The sequence below is a fragment of the Bombina bombina genome, chromosome 11 (genome assembly GCF_027579735.1).
Source record: "Bombina bombina isolate aBomBom1 chromosome 11, aBomBom1.pri, whole genome shotgun sequence".
NCBI classification, from domain to species: domain Eukaryota; kingdom Metazoa; phylum Chordata; class Amphibia; order Anura; family Bombinatoridae; genus Bombina; species Bombina bombina.
This window is the reverse complement of record NC_069509.1, coordinates 46,366,662-46,385,696: the sequence shown is the minus strand read 5'-3', so window position 1 is coordinate 46,385,696 and position 19,035 is coordinate 46,366,662. Positions and strand designations below refer to the sequence as shown.

General features: G+C 38.2%; 1 protein-coding gene across 1 annotated transcript in view; it reads right to left on the bottom strand.

Moving 5' to 3' along the window:
- LOC128642066 (uncharacterized) overlaps positions 1 to 19,035 on the bottom strand; it is a 169,553-nt gene that overhangs the window by 44,011 nt on the left and 106,507 nt on the right. The gene's annotated exons all lie outside the window — the stretch shown is intronic.

Here is a 19,035-nt window from a genome sequence, read left to right as displayed (position 1 = left end):
ACAAGATTGAGTTTCTGATTGATTGATCGATTTATTTTGGACACTAACTTAAATCACCTTTTACCTGGACACTATTGTTGGACTTTGTCACAGAGATTCACTTCATCCAGTTTAGGGACTTTAGCTATCTCGGCCTTTGTTTAGGCGCTTTGCACACTACACTACTATTCTTATTCTTCATTTGGCCGGCTAGGAGGCCTTTGTACAAAGCTTGAAGTTACATCCGGGGCGCTTAGTCTAACTCTTATTTACACAAACATATATTATTGCTCAACATTTGCTGCACTAGTAGATATAGGGATAAAAATAAAATATACATTGCTTCGGATGGATTATGCTCTAAATTTGTCTATTATTACAAATCAAGGGGACTACATATTTGTTGCACAATTTTGCACCTAACTTGTCGCAATAATAGATATAGAGATAAAAATGTAAATACAGAACAGGCTGTTAGCAGCTAGCTCCCTCTAGTGTAAAAAACAATTTGCAATTAACTATCCCTTTCAAATGGCCATAGATTTCAAAGATATACATATGATACTCTGATTACGTTATATTCGCAATTGTTAAAGCTCATAATAATAAATTAACAATATATACATATATAGTGGTATAAATACAGAGATGTGACAGATAACTGTTTAGAACAAAAAAAGGAGACAAGTAAATATGTTTGAAAAATATTTCTGACACACACAAATACACATAAACACATGTGTGTGTGTGTATATATACATAATAAAATATGAATGTACAATCTTAAAAAGAATTCTAATTTTCTCTCCACTTTGCACCAAATATGTCACTACTTGCTATATTTAAAAATGATTTCTGTTCTTAAAAAAAAAAAAAAAGATTTACACTATATACAATAATATGCTGAAGAGAAATGTGCTATGTTCGTGGACAGTATTGAAATGGTATACATAAAGTTGGGAAAAAGCTGAATAGCCGCGTCATCGATGACTGTTATTTAACAACAGTCCGATGCTCTTTGCATCGTACTTGACGCACGTGTTTTTGACGTCTTTTTCATAAATAAGGAGAGCGTATTCAAATCCGCGGCAGCGATGTTTAGCGATTTTTGACGCCCACGAATGCAACATAGTTGACGCTTTGATAGATAGGCCTCTTAGTTGTTACCTAAAAACAAATTATACACTCTAACAGGCTAAAACATACATTTGCTTACACGCATGAAACCCAAATTAATAATTGTTTTTAAATACTGGAGAACTGCCCCTTCCAGTAATGCATAACATATTGATGAATATATATGCATGCATATAAGTGGGCATGGATGTGTGTATGTATATGTCTGTATATGTATATATAAAATATATCTCACTATGTTAAAGCCTATGTACATACTGTATATTTTTTAATAAGACAGTGATCAAATGATAAGTCATGAACACATGAATATTTATAATATAATATACTTGGTCAATTTATGAAGTTTCGCTCACAGATTGGATACATGAATATATATATATATATATATATATATATATATATATATATGTGTGTGTGAAAAATAAATTCTAAGAAAGATAAAATGTAAGAAATAGTTCATCTTCATGGCACAACTCACCATCTCCATCTTGTGGCCAGTTTGTAAAAGTACAGCCAGCTATACTTAACATTGGGTGAATTATTCACAAAAGTTAATTAATGTTCATCCAATCACAGCATTGCAGATCCTCACACATCGGTGAATGGCTGTTAGGGATTAGGGCGGAGTTATAGTTCAGGATAAATTGGGTCACAGGACACTCACAAGGGATCTTACACTGACTGAAAGTGAGCTGAAAGCTCTGTCCAAAAATTCACTGAAAGAGAACTTTGAATCCTGATTGTACCATCTTAAAATTTTGATATCCTTGGAAGCTTTTGCCTGTTTTTTTTGCCCGTGGACTAAGAGATTCTGTGGGACCAGATAGAAACATAGAATTGGACGGTAGATAAGAACCAAAAAGGCCCATCAAGTCTACCCATATTACATATTACATGTTACTTTATCCTTAGGATAGCCTTATGCATGTCCCAGGTATTTTTAAATTCCTTTACAGTCTTTGTGTTTACCACCTCAAATGGAAGTTTATTCCATGAATCCACCACCTTTTCTGTAAAATAATGCTTACTCAAATTTCTCCTGAATCTGCTACCCTCTAACTTTAGATTGTGACCCCTTGTTTTGGCATTTATTTTTTTGTGAAAAATGCTTTCAGCTTCTATTTTATTAAGTCCCTTCATATATTTGAAGATTTATATCATGTCACGTCTTTCCCTTCTATCCTCTAAGCTATACATATTTCGATCATAGAGTCTTTCTTTGTACGTTTTATATTTTAGACTATGTACCATTTTAGTAGCGCTCCTTTGGACAGCTTCTAGTTTATTTATATCTTTCTGAAGATATGGTCTCCAGAACTGTACACAGTATTCCATATTTGGTCTAACTAATGATCTGTAAAGTGGCATAAGAACCTTGCTATTTCTGCTACTAAAACCTCTTCCAATGCAACCAAGCATTTGACTGGTCTTGCTGGCTGCACTGCTGCATTCTGTACCAAATTTTAAATCATCTGAAATAATAATTCCCAAGTCCCTTTCTTCTTTAATTACAGTCAGTAATGTACCATTGAGACTATAATTGGCCTTTGGGTTGTGGGATCCTATATGCATAATTTTGCTCTTGGTAATATTAAATGTCAGATCCCATTTATTTGACCAGTCCTCTAGTTTATTAATATCACAGTTCATTTGATCAACTCCTCCTGGAACCCTGTTACAATTTTTTGTATCATCAGCAAACAAGCAAACCTTCCCCTTAAGCCCACTTCCAATATCACTTATGAATATGTTAAACAAAACAGGCCCAAGAACTGGCCCTTGGGGAACACCACTAGTAACTGATGCCTCATTTGAATGTACTCCATTAACTGAAACCCTCTGTTGTCTATCTTTAAGCCAGCATTCTACCCACTTAACAATCTTAGCATCTATTCAATGCAATACATTTTGTGAATAGGTTTGTTGTGTGGGACAGTGTCAAATGCTTTGCTAAAGTCTAGATATGCAACATCTACGGCTCCTCCCTGGTCTATTATTTTAGTTACATGGTCAAAGAAATCAATTAGATTAGTCTGGCATGATCTTCCAGCAGTGAAACCATGCTGTCCTTTGTCTTCTAAGTTGTTTGTCTGAAGGAAAGATACAAGTCTTTCCTTTTAAAGAGTTTCCATTAATTTCCCTGCAATTGAGGTCAAACTGACTGGACTATAGTTAGCAGAATCTTCCCTACTACCCTTTTTATGAAGAAGGACTACATTGGCAATTTTCCAGTCTTTTGGAACAACTCCTGTTAGAAGTGACTGATCGAAGTTCTCTTAGAACCCTTGGATGAATATTATCTGGACCCACAGACTTATTTACTTTTATTTTTGATACAGCCCTTGACACCTCTTCCTCTGTAAAAAGAAAAGTACTACTCACATTATTATTTACAGTAACATCCCTTAATAGAATCTCACTATCTTTACCGTCTGCTGTAAAGACTGACTAAAAGTAATAATTTTAACAGTTTGCTATTTGTTTATCTTCTTCAACTACTCTATCATCATTCTTGAGTCTAACTATCCCTCTGTTAGTTTCTCTCTTTTCACTGATATATCTAAAGAAGGTTTTGTCACCGTTTTTTTACAGATTGTGCTATTTTCTCTTCTGCATCAGCTTTAGCCTTTCTGATCAACTGCTTTGTCATCTTATGATGGGTTCTCCATTTATCTTTATTCTCTTCTGAGCCAGTGAGTTTGAATTTTTTATAGACTGTCTTTTTTGTCTTAACTGCATGTGCTACTTCTCTTTAACTTTTACAAACAAGCCTAATACAGTGTTTAGTTGCATCTAGAATAGCATTTTTAAAATATTCCAACTGTTCTTGTACTCCTGTAATCTGTGCCATCCCTTTTAGGGATTCATCTAGGTATCTGCCAATGTAAGAAAAATCAGTTGATCTAAAGTCTAACGGCTAGATTACGAGTTCTGCATTAGCCTTAAAAAGCAGCGTTGAGACGGGAGGTCCCAACGCTGCTTTTTAACGCCCGCTGGTATTACAAGTCTGGCAGGTACAGGTCTACCGCTCACTTTTCTTCCGCGACTTTTGGCTACCGCAAATCCCCTTACGTCAATTGCGTATCCTATCTTTTTAATGGGATTTTCCTAACGCCGGTATTACAAGTCTTGGAAGAAGTGAGCATTAGACCCTCTCCTGTCAAGACTTCTACCGCACTTAAAAGTCAGTAGTTAAGAGTTTTATGGGCTAACGTCGGAACATAAAACTCTTAACTAAAGTGCTAAATAGTACACTAACACCCATAAACTACCTATGAACCCCTAAACCGAGGCCTTCCCACATCGCAAACCTTATAATCCATTTTTCTAACCCCTAATCTGCTGACCGGACATCGCCGCCACTTTCATAAATGTATTAACCCCTAAACCGCCGCACTCCCGCCTCGCAAACACTAGTTACATGTTATTAACCTCTAATCTGCTGTCCCTAACATCGCCGACACCTACCTACAATTATTAACCCCTAATCTGCCGCCCCCAACGTCGCCGCTACTATATTAAATGTATTAACCCCTAAACCTAAGTCTAACCCTAACCATAACACCCCCCTAACTTAAATCTATTTTAAATAAATATAAATAAAATTACTATAATTAAATAAATTAATCCTATTTAAAACTAAATACTTACCTATAAAATAAACCCTAATATAGCTACAATATAACTAATAGTTACATTATAGCTATTTTAGGATTTATTTTTATTTTACAGGCAACTTTGTATTTATTTTAACTAGGTACAATAGTTATTAAATAGTTATTAACTATTTAATACCTAGCTTAGGTTAGGATTTATTTTACAGGTAATTTTGTATTTATTTTAGCTAGGTAGTTATTAAATAGTTAATAACTATTTAATAACTATTGTACCTAGTTAAAATAAATACAAGTTGCATGTAAAATAAAAATAAATCCTAAAATAGCTATAATGTAACTATTAGTTATATTGTAGCTATATTAGGGTTTATTTTATAGGTATTTAGTTTTAAATAGGAATAATGTAGTTAATAATAGTACTTTTCTTTAGATTTATTTAAATAATATTTAAGTTAGGGGGGTTAGGGTTAGACTTAGGTTTAGGGGTTAATAAATTTATTATAGAGGTGGCGACGTTGGGGGCGGCAGATTAGGGGTTAATAAGTGTAGTTAGGTTGCGGCGACATTGGGGGTGGCAGATTAGGGATTAATAAATATAATGTAGGTAGCGGCGGTGTAAGGGGCAGCATATTAGGGGTTCATACATATAATGTAGCTGGCGGCGGTGTCCAGAGCGGCAGATTAGGGGTTAATAATATAATGTAGGTGGCGAGGATGTCGGGGCAGCAGATTAGGGGTTAATAAGTGTAAGATTAGGGGTGTTTAGACTTGGGGTTCATGTTAGGGTGTTAGGTGTAGACATTAAAAGTATTTTCCCATAGGAAACAATGGGGCTACGTTAGAAGCTGGACGCTGCTTTTTTGCAGGTGTTAGGTTTTTTTTCAGCCGTCTCAGCCCCATTGTTTTCTATGGGGAAATTGTGCACGAGCACGTTTTAGCCAGCTTACCGCTACCGTAAGCAACGCTGGTATTACAGTGAGATGTGGAGCTAAAATTTGCTCAACGCTCACTTTTCTGAGGCTAACGCAGCCATTCAGAAAACTTGTAATACCAGCGTTGTTTAAAGTGAGCGCTGGAAAAAAAAGTCTCGTTAGCAACGCGCGGCGCCAGCTTTACCGATAAAACTTGTAATCTAGGCGTAAGACTTTTGTTTTGCTATGGTTGCACAGTACCTTTGCCTGAATATTAAACCATACAGACGGATGATCACTAGAGCCTAAGTTCTCACCCACAGACACCTCAGATACTATATCATTGTTTGTAAGTACTAAATCTAATATAGTTCCTTTACGTGTTGGTTCTTTTACTAGTTGCTCAAGAGATTCCCCTTGTAAAGATTCCAGGATATATTTACTTCTAGTTGATTTGGCAACAGGTACTTCCCAGTCTACATCAGGCATATTAAAGTCCCCCACTACTATAACATTGACCTTCATTGTAATTTTGGCTATTTGATCAATTAATAAATTGTCTGATGCTTCATCCTGTAATGGTGGTCTATATACTACTCCTATTCTAAACACCTGTTTCCCTTCAGTTTCTATAGTTACCCAAACACTTTCTACATTGTCATTTTTTTCTACAATTTCAGTTACTTTAATATTGTCTTTCACGTACAGAGCAACTCCGCCCCCTTTTTTTCCTACTATTTTTTAAACAAGATGTAACCAGGTATGACTGTTTCCCAGTCATGATAGTCAATGTACCATGTCTCTGTTATAGCTACTAAATCCAATTTATCTTGAATCATTATTGCAGTAAGTGCAGGTAATTTACTAAGGCCTAGATTTAGAGTTAGGCGGTAGCCGTCAAAACCAGCGTTAGAGGCTCCTAACGCTGGTTTTTACTGCCCTCTGGTATTTGGAGTCAGTCATTAAAGGGTCTAACGCTCACTTTTCAGCCGCGACTTTTCCATACCGCAGATCCCCTTACGTCAATTGCGTATCCTATCTTTTCAATGGGATCTTTCTAACTCCGGTATTTAGAGTCGTGGCTGAAGTGAGCATTGGAACTCTAACGACAAAACTCCAGCCGCAGAAAAAAGTCAGTAGTTAAGAGCTTTCTGGGCTAACGCCGGTTTATAAAGCTCTTAACTACTGTGCTCTAAAGTACACTAATACCCATAAACTACCTATGTACCCCTAAACCGAGGTCCCCCCACATCGCCGCCACTCGATTACATTTTTTTAACCCCTAATCTGCCGACCGCCACCTACGTTATACTTATGTACCTCTAATCTGCTGCCCCTAACACCGCCGACCCCTATATTATATTTATTAACCCCTAACCTGCCCCCCACAACGTCGCCGCCAGCTACCTACAATAATTAACCCCTAATCTGCCGCTCCGTAAACCGCCGCTACCTACATTATCCCTATGTACCCCTAATCTGCTGCCCCTAACACCGCCGACCCCTATATTATATTTATTAACCCCTAATCTGCCCCCCTCAACGTTGCCTCCACCTGCCTACACTTATTAACCCCTAATCTGCCGAGCGGACCGCACCGCTACTATAATAAAGTTATTAACCCCTAATCTGCCTCACTCCCGCCTCAATAACCCTATAATAAATAGTATTAACCCCTCATCTGCCCTCCCTAACATCGCCGACACCTAACTTCAATTATTAACCCCTAATCTGCCGACCGAATCTCGCCGCTACTGCAATAAATGGATTAACCCCTAAAGCTAAGTCTAACCCTAACCCTAACACCCCCCTAAATTAAATATAATTTAAATCTAAAAAAATAAATTAAATTAAATTATTCCTATTTAAAGCTAAATACTTACCTGTAAAATAAACCCTAATATAGCTACAATATAAATTATAATTATATTATAGCTATTTTAGGATTTATATTTATTTTACAGGTAACTTTGTATTTATTTTAACCAGGTACAATAGCTATTAAATAGTTAAGAACTATTTAATAGCTAAAATAGTTAAAATAATTACAAAATTACCTGTAAAATAAATCCTAACCTAAGTTACAATTAAACCTAACACTACACTATCAATAAATAAATTAAATAAAATACCTACAATTACCTACAATTAAACCTAACACTACACTATCAATAAATAAATTAAATAAAATACCTACAATTAAACCTAACACTACACTATCAATACATTAATTAAATACAATACCTACAAATAACTACAATTAAATAAACTAACTAAAGTACAAAAAATAAAAAAGAACTAAGTTACAAAAAATAATAAAATATTTACAAACATTAGAAAAATATTACAACAATTTTAAACTACTTACACCTACTCTAAGCCCCCTAATAAAATTACAAAGCCCCCCAAAATAAAAAAATGCCCTACCCTATTCTAAATTAAAAAAGTTCAAAGCTCTTTTACCTTACCAGCCCTGAACAGGGCCCTTTGCGGGGCATGATCGGAACAGCCAATAGAATGCAAGCTCAATCTCATTGGCTGATCAGATCATCAGCCAATCAGAATTTTCCTACCTTAATTCCAATTGGAATTCTAGGGACGCCATCTTGGATGACGTCCCTTAAAGGAACCGTCATTCTTCAGTTGGACGTCGTCGGAAGAAGATTGATCCGCGCTGGAGGTCTTCACGATGGAGCCGTTCCTCATCGGATGAAGATGCCGCTTGGATCAAGATCGTTGCCGGTCTGGATCGCCTCTTCTTCCCGGATAGGATGAAGACTTTGGAGCCTCTTCTGGACCTCTTCAGCTGCAGGATTAATGATCGCCAGCCCCCGCTTGGGTTGGAAGAAGATTTTGGAGCCAGGACCGATCGGTGATACCCGGTGAGGTGAACATAAGGTAGGAAGATCTTCAGGGGCTTAGTGTTAGGTTTATTTAAGGGGGGTTTGGGTTAGATTAGGGGTATGTGGGTGGTGGGTTGTAATGTTGGGGGGGGGTATTGTATGTGTTTTTTTTACAGGCAAAATAGCTGAATTCTTTGGGGCATGCCCCGCAAAGGGCCCTTTTCAGGGCTGGTAAGGTAAAAGAGCTTTGAACTTTTTTAATTTAGAATAGGGTAGGGCATTTTTTTTATTTTGGGGGCTTTGTTATTTTATTAGGGGGCTTAGAGTAGGTGTAATTAGTTTAAAATTGTTGTAATATATTTTTTATGTTTGTAAATATTTTTTTATTTTTTGTAACTTAGTTCTTTTTGATTTTTTGTACTTTAGTTAGTTTATTTAAATGTATTTATTTGTAGGTATTGTATTTAATTAATGTATTGATAGTGTAGTGTTAGGTTTAATTGTAGATAATTGTAGGTATTTTATTTAATTAATTTATTGATAGTGTAGTGTTAGGTTTAATTGTAGGTAATTGGAGGTATTTTATTTAATTTATTTATTGATAGTGTAGTGTTAGGTTTAATTGTAAATTAGGTTAGGATTTATTTTACAGGTAATTTTGTAATTATTTTAACTAGGTAACTATTAAATAGTTATTAACTATTTAATAGCTATTGTACCTGGTTAAAATAATTACAAAGTTACCTGTAAAATAAATATAAATCCTAAAATAGCTACAATATAATTATAATTTTATTGTAGCTATATTAGGGTTTATTTTACAGGTAAGTATTTAGCTTCAAATAGGAATAATTTATTTAATAATAGTTAATTTATTTTGTTAGATTTAAATTATATTTAAGTTAGGGGGGTGTTAGGGTTAGAATTAGCTTTAGGGGTTAAAAAATGTATTAGAATAGCGGTGAGCTCTGGTCGGCAGATTAGGGGTTAATGCTTGAAGTTAGGTGTCGGCGATGTTAGGGAGGGCAGATTAGGGGTTAATACTATTTATTATAGGGTTATTGAGGCGGGAGTGAGGCGGATTAGGGGTTAATAACTTTATTATAATAGTGGCGTGGTCCGGTCGGCAGATTAGGGGTTAATAAGTGTAGGCAGGTGGAGGCGACGTTGAGGGGGGCAGATTAGGGGTTAATAAATATAATATAGGGGTCAGCGGTGTTAGGGTTAGAATTAGCTTTAGGGGTTAAAAAATGTATTAGAATAGCGGTGAGCTCTGGTCGGCAGATTAGGGGTTAATGCTTGAAGTTAGGTGTCGGCGATGTTAGGGAGGGCAGATTAGGGGTTAATACTATTTATTATAGGGTTATTGAGGCGGGAGTGAGGCGGATTAGGGGTTAATAACTTATAATAATTTATTATAATAGTGGCGTGGTCCGGTCGGCAGATTAGGGGTTAATAAGTGTAGGCAGGTGGAGGCGACGTTGAGGGGGGCAGATTAGGGGTTAATAAATATAATATAGGGGTCAGCGGTGTTAGGGGCAGCAGATTAGGGGTCATAGAGATAACGTAGGTGGCAGCGGCGTGCGGTCGGCAGATTAGGGGTTAAACATTTTTAATAGAGTGGCGGCGATGTGGGGGGACCTCGGTTTAGGGGTACATAGGTAGTTTATGGGTGTTAGTGTACTTTAGAGCACAGTAGTTAAGAGGTTTATAAACCGGCGTTAGCCCAGAAAGCTTTTAACTACTGACTTTTTTCTGCGGCTGGAGTTTTGTCATTAGATTTCTAACGCTCACTTCAGCCACGACTCTAAATACCGGCGATAGAAAGATCCCATTGAAAAGATAGGCTACGCAAATGGCGTAGGGGGATCTGCGGTATGGAAAAGTCGCGGCTGGAAAGTGAGTGTTAGACCCTTTCCTGACTGACTCCAAATACCAGAGGGCGGTAAAAACCAGCGTTAGGACCCTCTAACGCTGGTTTTGACGGCTACCGCCCAACTCTAAATCTAGCCCCTTTCATTAGTTTAAATTGCTACTAATAAAGTCTTTAAATTCTTTACTCAATACTCCTGTCCTTTAATATCCAGATGCAAACCATCCTTCTTATACAAGCTGCTATCAAGCCAGACAGGGCTTTGATGGCTAACAAAACCATATCTTCTCTCCCTACACCACCTCTCTAACCAAGAGTTAAATTCTATAATAAGCTGCATTCTTCATTCTTCCTGTCCATACACAGGAAAAACAGCAGAAAAGGACACAGATGCAGCCACATGATCTAAACAACTTCCTAGTTTAAAAAACTCCTTTTGCACAGCAACAACATCATTTCTAGCCAGCTCATTTGTACCTAGGTGAACAATAACATCTAACTCACTGTCTTTTCTATCATTGCTAGCCAGATCATTTGTACCCAGGTGACAATAACATCAACTCACTGTCTTTTCTAGCTGTTTTAACAATTCTTGAAATTCTTGAGATACAGTGGGAATATACAGCTTGACTAGAGGCTTGGAGAGCAAATATTTGTGGGAAGTATAAACATTCTTTAATTATATGTAAGCAGCTATTGCATTTAAAGTCCTTATTAAGAAAGGCATTATATAATTATAGGCCCATGTTTTATATGTACTTACCCCTATAGTCTGGATTATATTTGTCTAGGATTCTAATTCACCTAACAATACAATAAATCTTGTAATAGATAGTGTTCATTTAATTCAGCATATTGTAAGGAAAGCCCTGGACGTTATGTTTAAATGTATTTAATTTTAGTGGTATTGTATTCTCTAAGGCTGAGATTTATAGAGGTTTTTATGCATTCCTTGGCTGTAGACACTCATTCTAAATGTAAATAATTGCTATAAATCTCCAAGTATCAGGATATAATTTTAATGGTAATATTGGGCTAAGATTGTATTTAATAACCAATGTTAGTAATGCATATTGCATAATTGGTTCATGCTGATTTATTTTCCCTCGTTATAGACTTCACTGTTAGATTTGTACCTATAGGGTTAAAAAATAAGAAAAAAGGAAATTTATGCTTACCTGATAAATTGATTTCTTCTACTATACGACGAGTCCACGGATTCATCCTTACTAGTGGGAAATTATTCTCCTGCTAACAGGAAGTGGCAAAGAGCACCACAGCAGAGCTGTATATATAGCTCATCCCTTCCCTCCACCCCCAGTCATTCGACCGAAGGTTTAGGAAGAGAAAGGAAAAGCTAAAAGGTGCAGAGGTGACTGAAGTTGTAAAAGTAAAAAATAATCTGTCTATAAAATGGTTTTATCGTAGAAGAAATCAATTTATCAGGTAAGCATACATTTCCTTTTCTTCTACAAGATACAACGAGTCCACGGATTCATCCTTACTTGTGGGATACAATACCAAAGCTACAGGACACGGATGAAAGGGAGGGACAAGACAGATACCTAAACGGAAGGCACCACTACTTGAAGAACCTCTCTCCCGAAAACAGACTCAGAAGAAGCAAAAAGTATCAAATTTGTACAATTTAGAAAAAGTATGAATGGAAGACCAAGTCGCAGCCTTACAAATCTGTTCAACAGAAGCATTGTTTTTAAAAGCCCATGTGGAAGCCACAGCTCTAGTAGAATGAGCCGTAATTCTCTCAGGAGGCTGCTCTTCAGCCAAAAAGAAAGAGAGGTAGCCGTAGCTTTTTGACCCCTACGCTTTCCAGAATAAACAATGAATAAAGAAGATGGACGGAAATCCTTGGTCGCTTGTAAGTAAATCTTCAAGGCACGAACCACGTCCAGGTTATGTAAAAGACGTTCCTTCTTAGAAGAAGGATTAGGACACAAGGAAGGAACAACAATTTCCTGATTAATATTCTTATTTGAAACAACCTTAGGAAGGAATCCAGGTTTAGTACGCAAAACCCCCTTATTAGAATGGAATATAAGATAAGGCGAATCACATTGTAACGCCGAAAGCTCAGAAACCCTTCAAGCAGAAGAGATAGCAACCAAAAACAAAACTTTCCATGATAACAACTTAATATCTATGGAATGCATGGGTTCAAACGGAACCCCTTGAAGAACATTGAGAACATTGAGAACTAAATTTAAACTCCATGGCGGAGCAATAGGTTTAAACACAGGCTTGATTCTGATTAAAGCCTGACAAAAGGACTGAACGTCTGGAACATACGCCAGACGCTTGTGTAGTAAAATTGACAAAGCAGAAATTTGTCCCTTTAAGGAACTAGCTGATAACCCCTTCTCCAATCCTTCTTGGAGAAAGGACAAAATCCTAGGAATTCTAACTACTCCATGAGTAGCCCTTGGATTCGCACCAATAAAGATATTTACGCCATATCTTATGGTAAATCTTTCTAGTGACAGGCTTACGTGCCTAAATCAAAGTATCAATGACCGACTCAGAGAATCCCCGCTTAGATAAAATCAGTTGCAGAGAATTTAGATTTGGATGTTGGAAAGGACCTTGAATGAGAAGATCCTTTCTCAAGGGAAGTGACCACGGTGGCAGAGAGGACATGTCCACTAGATCCGCGTACCAAGTCCTGCGTGGCCATGCAGGTGCTATCAATATTACAGAAGCCCTCTCCTGTTTGATCCGCGCAATCACACGAGGCAGGAGAAGGAACGGTGGAAACACATAAGCTAGGTTGAATGACCAAGGCACTGCTAGAGCATCTATCAGTGCGGCCTGGGGATCCCTTGACCTGGATTCGTAATGTGGAAGCTTGGCATTCTGTCAAGATGCCATCAGATCCAATTCCGGTCTGCCCCATTGATGAATCAATGATGCAAACACCTCCGGATGGAGTTCCCACTCCCTCGGATGAAAAGTCTGACGACTTAGAAAATCCGCTTCCCAGTTCTCTACTCCTGGGATATAGATTGCCGATAGATGGCAAGAGTGAGCCTCCGCCCATCGGATTATCTTTGATACCTCTATCATCGCTAGAGAACTCCTTGTTCCCCCCTGATTATTGATATATGCCACAGTCGTGATATTGTCCGACTGGAATCTTATGAATTTGGCCGAAGCCAACTGAGGCCACGCCTGAAGCGCATTGAATATTGCTCTCAGTTCCAGAATATTGATTGGAAGTAGAGACTCCACCTGAGTCCAAACACCCTGAGCCTTCAGGGAATTCCAGACTGCACCCCAGCCCAGAAGGCTGGCGTCCGTTGTCACTATAACCCATGATGGTCTGCGGAAACACGTCCCCTGGGACAGATGATCCAGTGAAAACCACCAATGACGAGAGTCTCTTGATCCAGATTTATCTGAGGAGATAAATTTGGATAGTCCCCATCCCACTGTCTGAGCATGCACAGCCGCAGTGGTCTGAGATGAAAGCGAGCAGGAAGGGAACTCTTGTCTGTGGAACTAGTGAACTCTTTTCTATGTTCACTTTCCAACTGTGAGTTCTTAGAAACGACAACACAATGTCCGTGTGAGATTTGGTCAGATGATAAGTTGACGCCTGGATCAAAATATCATCCAGATAAGGCGCCACTGCTATGCCCCACGGCCTGAGAACCGCTAGAAGGGACCCTAGCACTTTTGTGAAGATTCTAGGAGCTGTGGCCAACCCGAATGGATGGGCCACAAACTGATGATGTTTGTCCAGAAAGACAAACCTTAGAAACTGATGATGATCCTTGTGAATAGGAATGTGAAGGTATGCATCCTTCAAGTCCACGGTGGTCATGTATTGACCCTCCTGGATCATTGGTAAGATTGTTCGTATAGTCTCCATGTTGAACGAGGGGACTCTGAGAAATTTGTTTAGACACTTGAGATCTAAAATAGGTCTGAAGGTTTCCTCTTTTTTGGGAACCACGAAAAGATTTGAGTAAAACCCCTGTCCCTGTTCCAGCTTTGGAACTGGACAAATTACTCCCATGGTATAGAGATCTTTTACACAGCGTAAGAACGCCTCCCTCTTTGTCTGGTCTACAGACAAACGTGAAAGATGAAATCTCCCTCTTGGGAGAAAATCCTTGAATTCCAGTTGATACCCGTGGGTCACAATTTCCAATGCCCAGGGGTCCTGAACATCCCTTGCACAAGCCTGAGCAAAGGAGGAAAGTCTTCCCCCTACTAGATCCGGTCCCGGATCGGGGGCCGCCCCTTCATGCTGTCTTGGTAGCAGCAGCGGGCTTCTTGGCTTGTTTACCTTTATTCCGAGCCTGGTTAGGTCTCCAGACTGACTTGGATTGAGCAAAATTCCCTTCCTGCTTAGTGGAGGAAGAGGAAGCAGAGGGTACTCCTTTAAAATTTCAAAAGGAACGAAAATTATTTTGTTTACCCCTCATCTTAAGAGACTTGTCCTGAGGTAGGGCGTGACCCTTACCTCCAGTAATGTCAGAAATGATTTCCTTCAATTCAGGCCTGAATAGGGTCTTAACCTTGAAAGGAATAGCTAAAAGCTTAGATTTGGATGACACATCAGCAGACCACGACTTAACGCTCTATGCGCCAGAATGGCAAAGCCTGCATTTTTCGCCGCTAATTTAGCAAATTGAAAAGCAGCATCTGTGATAAAAGAATTGGCTAGCTTGAGAGCTTTAATCCTATCCAAAATGTCCTCTAAAGGTGTCTCTACCTTCAGAGACTCTTCTAGGGCGTCAAACCAGAAAGCCGCTGAAGTTGTTCATGCAGGCTGTAGGCTGTAATAGAAAACCCTGGTGAACAAATTATTTCTTTAGAAGGCCCTCTAACTTCTTATCCATAGGATCTTTGAAAGCACAACTGTCCTCAATAGCTATAGTTGTACGCTTAGCTAGAGTAGATATTGCTCCCTCCACCTTAGGGACCATTTGCCAAGAATCCCGAATGGTGCCTGATATAGGAAACATTTTCTTAAAATTAGGAGGGGGAGAAAAACGGTATGCCTGGTCTATCCCATTCCTTTTTAACAATTTCTGAAATTCTTTTAGGTTCCGGAAAAACGTCAGTGTAAGTAGGCACCTCTAGATATTTGTCCATCTTACACAACTTTTCTAGAAGTATTGTAATATGGTTCAATCATCCAGAGTCGCTAAAACCTCCCTGAGTAACAGGCGGAGGTGTTCAAGTTTAAATTTAAAGGACGTGACGTCCGAATCTGTCTGAGGCAACACATTTCCTGATTCTGAAAGTTCTCCCTCAGACAGCAATTCCCTGAGCACTGTGAGGGTATATCGGAAATGGCTAATAAAGCATCAGAGGGTTCAGTATTTACATTAAAACCTGGCCTACTGTGTTTACCCTGTAAAACTGGTAATTTAGATAATACCTCTGTCAGGGTAGTTGACATAACTGCAGCCATACCTTGAAGAGTAAAATAATTAGATGCACTAGAGGTACTTGGCGTCGCTTGAGTGGGCGTTAAAGGTTGTGACACTTGGGGAGAATTGGACGGCATATCCTGATTCTCTTCAGACTGAGAATCATCCTTAGACACACTTTCACTACCTAAAATATGTTCTTTACAGTGTAAGGCCCTTTCAGTACAAGAGGGACACAATGTAAGAGGGGGCTCCACAATGGCTTCTAAACACATAGAGCAATGATTTTCCTCAATGTCAGACATGTTGAACAGGCTAGTAATAACCACAATAGTCGTTAAACACTTTATTTATTGATTTAGACAATTTTTGAAAAAACGTGTACTGTACCTTTAAGGTATAAAAAGCGCACAATTTTTTCCAATCTGCTTGAAAACGTTAACAAACGTTAGATATTTAAATACACCTATACTATAGTGCCAAAAATGATTGCACCCTAAGAGCAAGGGGAGAAATTACCCTCTACAGGATGATTAAAGCAAAAAAACTGCATTTGATATGAAAAAGACCTCTGCATCTCGCCACAGCCCTGCTGTGGCGCCTACCTGCCTCCAGGGAACTGCAGAATGACTCGACACCAATCCGGTTAACAAAAACTCAGTTTAGGCCCAACCGGAGCTAATGCCTGCTGCCTCCTCTTCAGAGTAAACTGCGCGTCTAAGGCGTGAAAAATAGGCCCCGCCCATTATGGACGACGTATTAGCTGCCTAAACAACCGCATGGGAAGTGGTTCAGTAATAAGCCATGTGGTTCCAAGCACAAACCCATAATAAAAGTCATATAAGTGTTTGACATGTAATGAAAAACCGTTAGAATGCCTCTAAGCCATGTGGTCCCCAAGCACAAACTCATAATAAAAGCCATATAAGTGTTTGTTATGTAATGAAAAAACGTTAGAATGCCTCTCCCAATGTCTCTAAAATATGCTGCAATAAGTACTCTGCTGCATTTAGCCCATATCCTCAAACACACAGGAGCTCAGTAAAACCCTACTAGTTTACAGGTGTACTGCTTACCCCTTTCCCAATTAGGAATGAAGTCAGCCAGTTCTGATGTACAAAGTCTCCTCAGAAATAAATGACTGAACATACCTCAATGCTGCTTGTAGCATGAAATCATTCTCCACACTGAAGAATTCTCTTGTACTACCTACAGGAACTCTATGGGAACCAACAAGGATCTTAGTGACATCTGCTAAGATCATCAACCTCAGGGCAGAAATCTTCTTCTATATTCTCTCTGAGGAAAATAGTACTCACCGGTACCATTTAAAATAAAAAAACTTCTTGATTGAAGAAACTAAACTAACACCTCTTTCACTTTACCTCTTCCTATTACTAACATAGGCAAAGAGAATGACTGGGGGTGGAGGGAAGGGAGGAGCTATATATACAGCTCTGCTGTGGTGCTCTTTGCCACTTCCTGTTAGCAGAAGGATAATATCCCACAAGTAAGGATGAATCTGTAGAAGAAATAGTATATTTTATTTTATAGTGTGTCAGAGAGCCTGTTTAGTGTATAATTGAATGGTAATATCGCTTGTTAATATCTTGTTTAATGTTTAATAAAACTGTATATATTTATCCAAACTGAATCCTCTTTACTCCACAAAAATAATTTGCTGTGTTTAAAAAGATATCACCTGACCAGAACTACAGTAAAATAATACAATTATATGGGAGGTTACTGATAAGACAATAGTAAATTATATTGTAACCTAGGATATATAACACGTTGGAGGTACCGCTGGCAATTAGTAATATTTTTCACAGCGATATTATTTTGTGTAGTAAATTAGTATTTTTAATAACAAAATTATATTATGCAAACAGTGATTTCTTAGAAATTAAACAAGCATTTTTATCTTATTAAATACCATACTAAAATAGCTATGTCTTCAACAAAAAGCAACACTAGCGCATCTGTACATGATGAAAATTTACCCTCCCCAAGATCCTCTGTTCATGAAATGGTTCAGGTAGGAACTCTTAAAATAGAGGCCATGAACCACCTCTGGAACAGGCTTGATATTGGGGATGATGTATACACTTATATCAAGGGGTTTAAAGCTAAGGCCAAAGGTTTAGTTAAAGATATGTGGGTTGAAGATGGTGAATTATACCAAGTTTTACTAAAGCTTAGTCAATGCAAAGAATTAAAAGAGCGCAATGAAATAATTTTCAAAGCTTGGCTAATGTTAATGTATTTTAGCTGTGAGATCTCAAGCCAAATTGCAGGACAGAACGTACAATTTGAACAGCTAAGGGGGGAAAATTATTCATTGCGAGAATTTGAAGACTTTATTGACAGAAAGTTAGAGAGTCTAAAAGCTAATAAAAAGATTTCTACCCTAAATGAATATAATCAGAAATTAGTGACTAAATTAAAAGCTTTAGAAGAAGATTATAAAAAGGGCCAAAACGAAAATAAAACATTAAAAACAAGATATCTTAGGGCTGAAAATAACATGAACAGGAAATAAATGAATTAGAGAGACGGATCAGCAGTAATAAGGAGTCTTAAAAAAATAACACTAGCGCTGAAATTATTAACTCAATTAAGGACTGGGTCAGAAGTGAGTTTCAAAATAAAAGGCAGGAGGATAAACAAAAACCCCCAAATTATTGCTCTAATTCAGGCCCAGAGATAACCTTCCCCCTTAGGCCATTACCTAACTCTCGGCTAGATTACGAGTTTGCGTTATGAGTGAAAAAGCTTCATAACGCTGCTTTTTCACTACCGCTGCTGTACCGCACTCTTTTTTGGCCGTCACGCAATGTAACTACCGCACTTTTTAAAAAGTCCTTTTTCAATGGGACTTCCACAGCGCCGGTATTACGAGTTTGCCTGTCTGGCCAAAAAGTGAGCGGTACAGCCTATAACTACAAGATCTGTACCGCCACCTAAAAGTCAGTAGTTATGAGTTTTACGTTACAAAGCTGTACCATAAAACTCATAACTAAAGTGTTACAAAGTACACTAACACCCATAAACTACCCTTTTACCCCTAAACCAAGGCCCTCCCGCATCCCAAACACTAAAATAAATGTAATAAAAAATGATAGTCACAGCACCACTATGATAGCTGGGAGCGACATATCTGACCGGGGAAGTGTAACGGAATCGCAAGTATCACACTATACACTAACATGCATGTTAAAAAATGGCTATATCGCATTAACATACTGGCATCTTAAACAAAGTGACACT